This window comes from Ranitomeya imitator, chromosome 8, assembly GCF_032444005.1.
Source record: "Ranitomeya imitator isolate aRanImi1 chromosome 8, aRanImi1.pri, whole genome shotgun sequence".
In the NCBI taxonomy this organism is placed as follows: domain Eukaryota; kingdom Metazoa; phylum Chordata; class Amphibia; order Anura; family Dendrobatidae; genus Ranitomeya; species Ranitomeya imitator.
Window position 1 is genome coordinate 142,136,891 of NC_091289.1, and position 11,106 is coordinate 142,147,996.

Here is an 11,106-nt window from a genome sequence, read left to right on the forward strand (position 1 = left end):
GATTCCAATCAAGCCAACAGAAAACCAGCACCATAAAACAGATCCCTTTGGGATGGGAAGGTCATTGGATATTGGTTACTTCCTTATCTAAAAATAATGGCTTGCAGCCACCCCAGGCACAAAGTACCACATTGAATTGCCTGTTTTGGAAGGTAACAAACTTTCACACTCTCATGGTGCAGTATGCAGTGAAATAATAGAGAGGGGGAATCTATTTTTGAGGCAACAAAACAACCCTGACGCTAAAATATTTTAAACTCCATCCACCTTTGATCATTTTATAAACCAAATAGATCCCATGTTGGTCCAACGTAGTCCATCAAATACAGTATAAAGCTCTGGCAAAAACTAAGAGACCACACATCAAAACCCTGTCATGGCAGCCCAATCTCCAGACGTGAACCCCATTGAAAACCACTGAAATGTAATCAAGAGGATGATGGATAGTCACAAGCCATCAAACAAAGAAGAACTGCTTACATTTTTGCACCAGGAGCAGTGTGAAAGACAAGTGGAAAGCATGCCAAGACGCATGAAAGCTGTGATTAAAAATTATGGTTATTCCACAACATATTGATTTCTGAACTCTTCCTGAGTTAAAACATTAGTATTGTTGTTTCTAAATGATTATGAACTTGTTTTCTTTGCATTATTTCAGGTCTGAAAGCACTGTTTTTTTTTTTTTAATTTTGACCATTTTTTTTATCCGAAAAAAAATACAAAAATTATTGCTTGGAAATTCAGAGACATGTTGTCAGTAGTGATGAGTGAATATACTCGTTGCTTGGGTTTTTCCAAGCACACTCGGGTGATCTCTGAGTTTTTATGACTGTTCGGAGATTTAGTTTTCCTTGCCCCAGCTGGATGATTTACGGCTGCTAGCCAGGCTGATACATGTGGGGGTTGCCTGGTTGCTAGGGAATCCCCACATGTAATCAAGCTGTCTAGTAGCCGCAAATCATCCAGCTGAGGCAAGGAAAACGTAAATCTCCGAGCAGTCATAAATATTTGGAGATCACCCGAGCGTGCTTGGGAAAACCCGAGCAACAAGTATACTCGCTCATCACTAGTTGTCAGTAGTTTATAGACTGAAAGAACAATTTACATTTTACTCAAAAATATACCTACAAAGAGAAAAATCAGACAAACTGAACATTTTGCAGTGGTCTCTTAATTTTTTCCAGAGCTGTATAGTCCAAATAGTGATAAAAAAATGGAAGAAATCTGATTTTTAGTTTTGCAATCTTTATCTTAATGTACAGAGTGTGTCCTCCTTTTTGTTGCAGATTTTATTCTTTCTTATTAACCCATTATCTACCAATGTCTTTTTTTTTGGGACGCCTAATCTTTAGCTTATAGCAACTAAGATTTTATAATTTTTATAATTAGGTCCAATTTTTTGTGTTGTGTTTGTAAAATGAATGTTTTCCAAATAGGAAATCATGTCATTGTCATTTTTAATTGAATATTGGGACGCCCTTTTCTGAAAAATCCGTACTTGTAAAAATTTTAATTTGGCAAGTAATGGGTTAATATAGTAAATGGATGGTAGGCCCCAAGCATAATATTCTCTGGTGGGATTTGTGTTCTCCAGTCTGACACTGCCTATGAATGCCAGCAACAGGCTGGCTTTCACAGGAGAATTTTCATGACAAACACGGAGGTCTTCAGCACACCTCTGACTGTCATGGCAGCATATTGGCATCCCGCGATCATGTCACGGACTCGTCGATTGGCATGTGGAATGAAGCCCTCCCATGTCAGCACATGTTAAATACCGCTGTCAGTCTATTTCTCTCAGCACTTTTAACTTTAGAGACTGAGGGAGAGAAGGATTTATTTTTCACCATTTTATACCAACATATACTTTTCAACAGAGGCGTAGCTAGAGCTTTTGCCGCCCGGGGCTGTTCCCGAGTTTGGCGCCCCCCCCCCCCCCCCGGCTCAATACACACAAAGGTTACCAAAAACGGTTTTCCTGTTTTGTAGAACTTAAACTGGGCCTAATGGTGTCACCCCCACATGCCACACCTGTGACTTAATACCACCACACCATGACCAGGCCACATAGTGACCGAATGATACTACATACAAGGGACAAATACCACAACACCATTTCCAGACCACATATTACCACCACATAGTGACTGAATACTACAATACTGATCAGTAATAAAAAAAAAAACCACAATACTATCACCATAAGTGCCAGTATTCACAGGAGATCTGTACTTAGTATGCAGTGTCTGTGTAGAGGTAATACAGAGATCACTGGTGACATTATACACAGGACCTCTATATAGTATACAGTGTATAGTGTCAGTGTATAGGTAACACTGACTCACCAGTGACGTCTCTAGGTGAAGTCCTTCATCTTTCATCCAGCACAGACCGCCATCATTCCTTCCAGCCAGGACTCGTTTCTGCAGGAAATAACACAGTTATCTCGAGCTCCGCTTGCAGAACACATTACTTAATTTTTCACAACTTCTACATTACATCACATGAAGAAAAAAAGGTGATATAGTGTCACTCTGCACAGTAACAGGACCGCCCCCCCCTTTATAACAGTATACTCAAAAAATAAAATAAATACATCACTGCAGTAATAATATCCCTTAATTAGCCCCTATGGTAATAATATTCCCCACCCTGGCCCCGTTTCTCATTCCTGGCTCCAGCCATATGTTCTCGCATCCTGCCCTCATGAGTATCCATTCTACCCCATATGATCTCCACATCCTGCCCCACCAGCCTGCATCGTATCCGTCCTGCCCCATGATCCAATCCTGCCCCGTGTCTCCAATCATGCCCCGTATCTACATTCTGCCCATGCCTCAAGTCCTGCCCCCAGTGTGTCCAGCATATTACCCCCATGTTGTCCAGCAATCTGCCCCAGTGTGTCCAGCATATTACCCCCATGTTGTCCAGCAATCTGCCCCAGTGTGTCCAGCATATTACCCCCAGTGTGTCCAGCAATCTGCCCCAGTATGTCCAGCACTGCCCCCAGTGTGTCCAGCAATCTGCCCCAGTGTCCAGCCTTTCCCCAGTGTGTCCAGCAGTCTGCCCCAGTGTGTCCAGCATATTACCCCCAGTGTGTCCAGCATATTACCCCCAGTGTGTCCAGCAATCTGCCCCAGTGTCCAGCATTGCCCCAGTGTGTCAAGCATTCTGCCCCATGGTCTCCAGTATTGCCCCAGTGTGTCCAGCAATCTGCCCCATGGTCTCCTGTATTGCCCCAGTGTGTCCAGCAATCTGCCCCATGGTCTCCTGTATTGCCCCAGTGTGTCCAGCATTCTGCCACATGGTCTCCTGTATTGCCCCAGTGTGTCCAGCAATCTGCCCCATGGTCTCCTGTATTGCCCCAGTGTGTCCAGCATTCTGCCACATGGTCTCCTGTATTGCCCCAGTGTGTCCAGCATTCTGCCCCATGGTCTCCAGTATTGCCCCAGTGTGTCCAGCAATCTGCCCCATGGTCTCCTGTATTGCCCCAGTGTGTCCAGCAATCTGCCCCATGGTCTCCTGTATTGCCCCAGTGTGTCCAGCAATCTGCCCCATGGTCTCCAGTATTGCCCCAGTGTGTCCAGCAATCTGCCCCATAGTCTCCTGTATTGCCCCAGTGTGTCCAGCATTCTGCCACATAGTCTCCTGTATTGCCCCAGTGTGTCCAGCATTCTGCCACATAGTCTCCTGTATTGCCCCAGTGTGTCCAGCAATCTGCCCCATGGTCTCCTGTATTGCCCCAGTGTGTCCAGCATTCTGCCCCATGGTCTCCAGTATTGCCCCAGTGTGTCCAGCATTCTGCCACATAGTCTCCTGTATTGCCCCAGTGTGTCCAGCATTCTGCCACATAGTCTCCTGTATTGCCCCAGTGTGTCCAGCAATCTGCCCCATGGTCTCCAGTATTGCCCCAGTGTGTCCAGCAATCTGCCCCATAGTCTCCTGTATTGCCCCAGTGTGTCCAGCAATCTGCCCCATGGTCTCCAGTATTGCCCCAGTGTGTCCAGCAATCTGCCCCATGGTCTCATGTATTGCCCCAGTGTGTCCAGCAATCTGCTCCATGGTCTCCAGTATTGCCCCAGTGTGTCCAGCAATCTACCCCATGGTCTCATGTATTGCCCCAGTGTGTCCAGCAATCTGACCCATGGTCTCCAGTATTGCCCCAGTGTGTCCAGCATTGCCCCAGCCCCAGACAGTCAGACATAAAGAAAAAAAAAAAAAAGTAAAATCCTCACCTCTCCCGTTCCTAGCGTAGGTCCGGTGCAGTCAGCGTCTCTCCGGCTCTGCGACGCTCAGGACAGAGAGGCAGAGCGGCGCGCACAGTAGTGACGTCATCGCGCCCTCTGCTCTGAGACGTCGCAGAGTCAGAGGACGCTGTAGCTGCCGGCGCCGCAGGAACCAGGAGAGGTGAGTATAGAGCGGGGGGCGGGGTCCGGTGGTGGGGGGAGCTGGCCCTGGTCGCGGCGGCGGACGGCGCCGCCCGAAGATTTAAAGGGGCGTCTTTTTTTTTTTTTTTCTTCTCCTGCAGCGCCGGCCGCCCCCCGCATTGTGCCGCCCGGGGCGGACCGCCCCCCCCGCACCCCTCTTCCTACGCCACTGCTTTTCAAACAGGGTGAAAATGACATCTTCTGCAAAAGAGTGATAAGAAAGAAAAAGCTTTACCATCTATCGATTTAAAGGGAAGGTACCGCGTTTATAGGTCATTAATAAATCACTGTAATGTAGCATAACATGCTGCTATAAGCAAGTTTGAAATGCATGTGAAACAGATTTCATGTGTTATATGAGTTTAAAGAATGCACTGGGGGCTGACATCTTGGTTTTGCAGCAGTAGCAGGGCACTATCAGTGTCATGTTACGGCACCCCATGAACATAGGAGATAACAGACCGGCGCTGACCCTATCTGTAACATTGCAGCAGCATTAGCAGTGAGCTGGGCACGCCTCTGTGGGCTGCACAACTCACTGCTGTAGGTGTGACTAGCTGCCATTTTATAATAGCCCTGTGCTATCTACCGAGCTCCACTTTCTCTCTATCGCAGGAGAGAAGAAGCCCTCACTGCTCCTCTGTACTCCAGGCAGGCACGTCCTGGGCACACATCCTCTGCTCCTCACAGGCTGCCCTGTGTGCTTCTCCTGCTGTGTCTCTGCCTCCCCCTCACACACAGTCCCTGTGATCTCCAGTAAGCTGCACTCACAGCCTGCAGAGAGGGAGGTGACACCTGGAGAGAGAGCAGGGCAGCTGACAGGACAGGGATTAAGGTGGGGGAAGGGGGATGGCAAGAATGTTATTCACAAAACATGCTGCTGAGCCCACTGTGTTCTGCTCCTCTGTAAACAAGCTGTGCCTCTGATGCAGTAACTGCTGGTGATAGCAGATCACAGAGCAGTCACACACAAAAAATGGCTCTGCCCTGTGATGCTGCTCTTCATTCTTACTGTTAGCCACAAAATTGGGGCAGTAACTGCTGACATCACCATTTCCCTGCCCTTTTGGGTGGTCTAATATCCCGGGGCAGAGCTGCTAAATGTTACTATAGCTGCTTGAGGTCTAAAACGCAAAATGCTCCCCTAGTGGTAAATATGTATATTTGTAGAAAAATATGTAATATTTTTCATATAGAAATGTTTGCAAACAGTGCAAACATTGCATTAATACATTTTAATTACTATTTTAAGCTTAATTTCACAAAAAAACAAAATACAAGAAAACTGGTGGCACCTTCCCTTTAAATTACTAATTTACTCAAGAGGAGAATATGCCAGCTCAAAGAAAGCTACTGCTAAGTTAATAACCAAAACATTCATAACAAATGAAAAGTGTCTTACTTGTCCTGTTGTTCTTCTGGAATCTGGACTATCTATAGAAGTATGATGGTGCTTTCCGTCTAGTACTATAAGAAGCAGTAACCACTCTGATATGGTCGGAAATAAACAAAGAGCAGTTGACAGTTCTCTCCTTGTTTTGAAGCAAAAAGAGATCAAAGGTCTGATCTAGAGAGAGAGATTACACTGACACTGTATCCATATCTTACAAACTTTAAAAGACAAGAAAGAGGGATACACAGAAGCAATTTCTATTTTACACTAAAATTAGCAAACAGTAAGATATCTAGTACAATCTCCTAACCAGATGACAGTTAGGTCCAGAAATACAGTCATGACAGAAAGTGTTTGTACACTTGAAATTGTTTCAGAAAATGAAGCATTTCATCCTGAAAATTATTGCGATTACACATGTTTTGCTATACACATATTTATTTCCTTTGTGTGTATTGGAACAGCACAAAAAAAAGAGAAAAGGGGCAAATTTGACATAATTTCATGCAAAACCTCAAAAATGGGCCAGACAAAATCTTGGCACCCCCAACATTATATTTGCTTGCAAACCCTTTGAAATAAATAAGTTAAATCAGTCACTTGCTAAAATGGTCAACAAACTTCTTACACCTCTCAACTGTAATTTTGGACCACTTTTCTTTTGTAAAATCCTCCAGGTATCTCATATTTGAAGCGTGCTTTCTCCCAACAACAATTTTAAGACCTCTCCACAGAATTTAGATCTGGTCTCATTGCTGGCCACTTCAGAACCGTCTAGCGCTTTTTTCCCATCCATTTCTGTTGCTTCTTGAAGTATGCTTGGGTTCAATGCCTTCTGGAAAACCCATAGCCTAGGATGCAAACCCAGCTTTCTGACACTGGGCACTATAAGGCGACCCAAAATCCATTGGTAATCTTCAGATTTCATGATGCCTCGCACACAGTGAAGGTACTCAGTGCCAGAGGCAGCAAATCAACCACAAAGCATCTTTGAACTTCAACCATATTTGACTGTAGTCACTGTGTTTTTTTCTTCACAGAAAACGGAATGAGGCCTATAAACAGTAGGATGATGTACTTTAACAAAAACATCTATCTGATGCTTTTTCAGAAGGATTTTAGCTTTCTCACGTACATTTTTGATAACTGCAATCTAGCATTTTTATATCTCTGAGTCAGCTGTGGGGTCCACCTGGGTCACCTGCGATAGCATTTCATTTCATTTAAATGTCATCAGATAGTTCACACTGACAATGATGCACCAAGAGCCTGCAGGACAGTTTGAATTTCTTTGGAACTTGATTGGGGAAACTTATCCACCATCCGGACTATCCTGCATTGCAATCTGTCATCAATTTTTCTCAGCTGTTCACATCCAGGGAGATTAGCTACAATGCCATGGGTTGTAAACTTCTTGATTATGTTGAGCACCATGAACAATGGAACACCAAGATCTCTGGAGATGGACATGTAAACTTGAGATTGTTGATATAGTTCAACAATTATGGTTCTCAATTTTTCAGACAGTTCTATTTTCCTCTTTCAGTTTTCCATGCTGTGTGACACAGAAACACAATGTAAAAATTGAGTCAACTTCTACCCTTTTTGTCTGGTCTGATGTGATTTTAATACTGCCTGCAACTGTTACTTGCCACAGGTGAGTTTGAACGAGCATCACATGCTTAAAACAAAGTTGTTTACCCACAATTTTTTAAATATACCAACAATTTTGTCCAGCCCATTTCGGGGTTTTGTGTGAAACGGTGTCCCATTTGCCTTATTTTCTCAGTTTGTTTTGTGTTGTTTGAATAAACACAAAGGAAACAAACTTGTGTATAACAAACATGTGTAATTGCAATAATTTTCTGGAAGAAATACTTCATTTTCTGGAACAATTTCAAGGATGCCAACACTTTCAGCCATGACTGTACATGTCATGGTTTGTCTGGGTTGGTTCTTCTCGGGTTAATTCCTGTGGCCTCACTTTGATCCTGCGTGGACTTCTTATAGCCTCCATCTGGGAGTTTCCTTTGTCAGTGATACTTCCGCCCTTGGCTAAGTGTATTGACCCCTGAGTGTGTTTTGTGCTGTGTGCTGTTTGCTTGATCCCTTGGCTTTTGACTCGGTCTGTTCTCTGGTTACTGTTTGTTGGATTCCGTCTCTGTACTTTCTCTGTCCGTTTGGTATTGACCTCTGCTTGGCCCCTACTATCCTTTCTGTTTAGTCCCTTGGTACCGTTACGCTATCCCGTGCCTTGACGCCGGCCTGTTCTGTTTACGTCTCTGTCTGTGCCCCTTGGTAGCTCAGTTCTTTAGTTACCTTTCTAGGAGTTTTCCTTCAGCTTCTTGCTCCCTGGAGCTTAGGCCACGCCCTCCAGCAGTCAGGTGATTCAGGTCTTGTCAGGCCTGAAGCAATCTCTCTCCAGTCTTGCTTGCCTCGCATTCCTTGGAGTCTGTGGCTATCTAATATATAATTGCCTAGAATACTACTTCCTGCAATTTGTGCCAACTTCCGTGGCTTTGTCCGGAGCTAATGTCCGGAGCTAATGTCCGGAGCTAATGTCCGGAGCTAACGTCCGGAGATAAGTGACGTCAACAGTGTCCAGTGTCTGATTGGTTGCCACCTGCTGCGAGCGACCAATCAGAAACGTGCCGTACTGTGACACACTCCGCCCGCCATTTTGGTGTGATTTTTGAATTTTTACCTCACAGCAAGTTTCTACTGCGTGGAGGCGGGCCCAGTGACGTTGCTCTTCAAGCTCCTGCCGAATTTCATCAAAAAAATGATAATACCATTTACCAAAACTATATATATTTAGTTGTGAAGTGGTTCAGTGACATTTTCACACCAATTTTGAACTTTTGTTTGGTGTTTTCTCCATATACTGCCTATTATTTTTGTTCTTTCTTACTATTATTTATTAATTGTATTATTCTTACATTTGAATAAATAAAGTATATATGGATTCTAGACTCCCGATTCTTTAGAATCAGGCTGCCATCTAGTAATAATAATAATAATCTTTATTTGTATATAGCGCTAACATATTCCGCAGCGCTTTACAGTTTTGCACACATTATCATCGCTGTCCCCGTTGGGGCTCACAATCTAAATTCCCTATCAGGCTTTAACTCTGGAGCAGCAGGCCCTTGCTCATTCTCAGTGGCAGATCACTGAGACTGTGCAGGGGGCATTGTCTCCTGGTCTTCAGGGGGCTATGGCGAGTGATGTTGTGCTGGTGTCCCCAGAACCACCTGTTAAGTTGCCTGACTTTTTTTTCTGCAAACAAGAAGGAGTTTAGGTGTTATGAACAGGTAATTCAGAACCACAATGGACATTGAAGTTCAGAGCACACAAAGTGACCTGACAATTACCAAAAACAAAGGACGAGCTCTGAGACGTGGGAACTCTGCTGACCGCAATCCCTAATCCTAACACACCACACTAGAGGTAGCCGTGGATTGCGCCTAACGCTCCCTATGCATCTCGGCACAGCCTGAGAAACTAACTAGCCCTGAAGATAGAAAAATAAGCCTACCTTGCCTCAGAGAAATTCCCCAAAGGAAAAGGCAGCCCCCCACATATAATGACTGTGAGTAAGATGAAAATACAAACACAGAGATGAAATAGATTTAGCAAAGTGAGGCCCGACTTACTGAATAGACCGAGGATAGGAAAGATAGCTTTGCGGTCAACACAAAAACCTACAAACAACCACGCAGAGGGGCAAAAAGACCCTCCGCACCGACTAACGGTACGGAGGTGCTCCCTCTGCGTCTCAGAGCTTCCAGCAAGCAAGAAAAACCAATAAAGCAAGCTGGACAGAAAAAATAGCAAACAAAAATAACACAAGCAAAACTTAGCTTATGCAGGATAGACAGGCCACAGGAACGATCCAGGAGGAAGCAAGACCAATACTAGAACATTGACTGGAGGCCAGGATCAAAGCACCAGGTGGAGTTAAATAGAGCAGCACCTAACAACTTAACCTCATCACCTGAGGAAGGAAACTCAGAAGCCGCAGTACCACTCTCATCCACCAAAGGAAGCTCATAGACAGAACCAGCCGAAGTACCACTCTCGACCACAGGAGGGAGCTTGGCCACAGAATTCACAACATTTAGGGTTTTCAAAGAGGATTGTAAACTCTTCTTCACTTTGAGACCACGGTCCTCTGGGGATGAAAGTCAGAGGGTAGGGGTCGTCATGTCCCTGTTAAGGGGGTCCCCGCAGGCTTGGGCGTTCTCCCTTTCTCCCACCGCCCCCGAGAGAGTGTCGGTGAATGCGCTCTTTGAGGCTCTCGGGCACATATATGATGAGCCTGACCGAGTGCGATTGGCAGAGGACATGGTGATGAGTGTCTGTCAGGGGAAGCACTCGGCTGAGTGGTTCTGTATGGAGTTCCGCCGCTGGGTCGCAGAGGTTTCTTGGGACGACGCCGCTCTGCAAGGACTTTTCCGTAGAGGCTTGTCTGAGCAGCTGCAGGATGCCCTGGCGTTACATCCCTCACCAAACTCTCTCGAGGATGCCATGACTCAAGCCGTCCGGATGGACCGCAGGTTGCGGGCCAGAGAGTTGATGCAGGTGGAGACTCCGTTGTTTTCCAGTGGGAAAGAGACTGTGCCTGAGCCCATGGAAGTAAGCACTCTCACCTTAAAGGAAAAAGAGAGAAAACGCCGACGGGAAAAGCAGTTATGTTTCTACTGCGGTGAAGCTGGACATTGGAAGAAGGAGTGTCCTTCCTGCCCATCAACGACTCGGTCCACGGGAAACAACTAGGTGTAAGTAGTTATCGAGGAGATTACTCAGACCCGCAGGTACACTTTTCCTCATTTTCTAAGGTGTTGCTTCAGGTGGAACTGTTAGTGGACGGTTGTTCTTCTTTCTCTACAGCGTTTGTGGACTGTGGGTCATCCATCAATCTGATTGACTCCCAATTGGTCACATGTTGCAAGATAGGGACAGCTAGGCTCAAGACTCCGGTCAAGGTGGTGGCCATTGACTCCTCCCCCCTCACGAAAGAGGGAATTCTCTTAATGTCTGATTTGTTTTCGCTCAGAGTGGGCGCTGCTCACGAGGAAAAGTTAAGTTGTTTTGTTCTGGACAATCTGCCAGCAGGGTTAGTGTTGGGCATGCCCTGGTTACAACGCCATAACCCAGATTTTAATTGGAAAATGGGGGAGATTGTTCAATGGGGGTCTAATTGTTCTAAGTTATGTTATAAATCTGCACTGTTGGTTGAACCTGTCAAATCTGTGTCTGTGTCATCTGTCGAGCTGGAAGGTA

General features: G+C 45.3%; 1 protein-coding gene across 2 annotated transcripts in view; it reads right to left on the minus strand.

The window, feature by feature from the left end:
• LOC138648017 (dimethylaniline monooxygenase [N-oxide-forming] 2-like) overlaps positions 1–5,974 on the minus strand; it is a 117,747-nt gene extending 111,773 nt beyond the window's left edge. The window contains exon 1 of one of the 2 annotated variants that reach the window (XM_069737471.1): positions 5,830–5,974. The gene's annotated coding sequence lies outside the window, so the exon portion shown is untranslated. Of the gene's footprint in view, positions 1–2,345; positions 2,424–5,829 lie in introns of those variants that run through there. The other variant, XM_069737473.1, reaches the window with a different exon arrangement.
• Between the last annotated feature and the right edge of the window lie 5,132 nt (positions 5,975–11,106).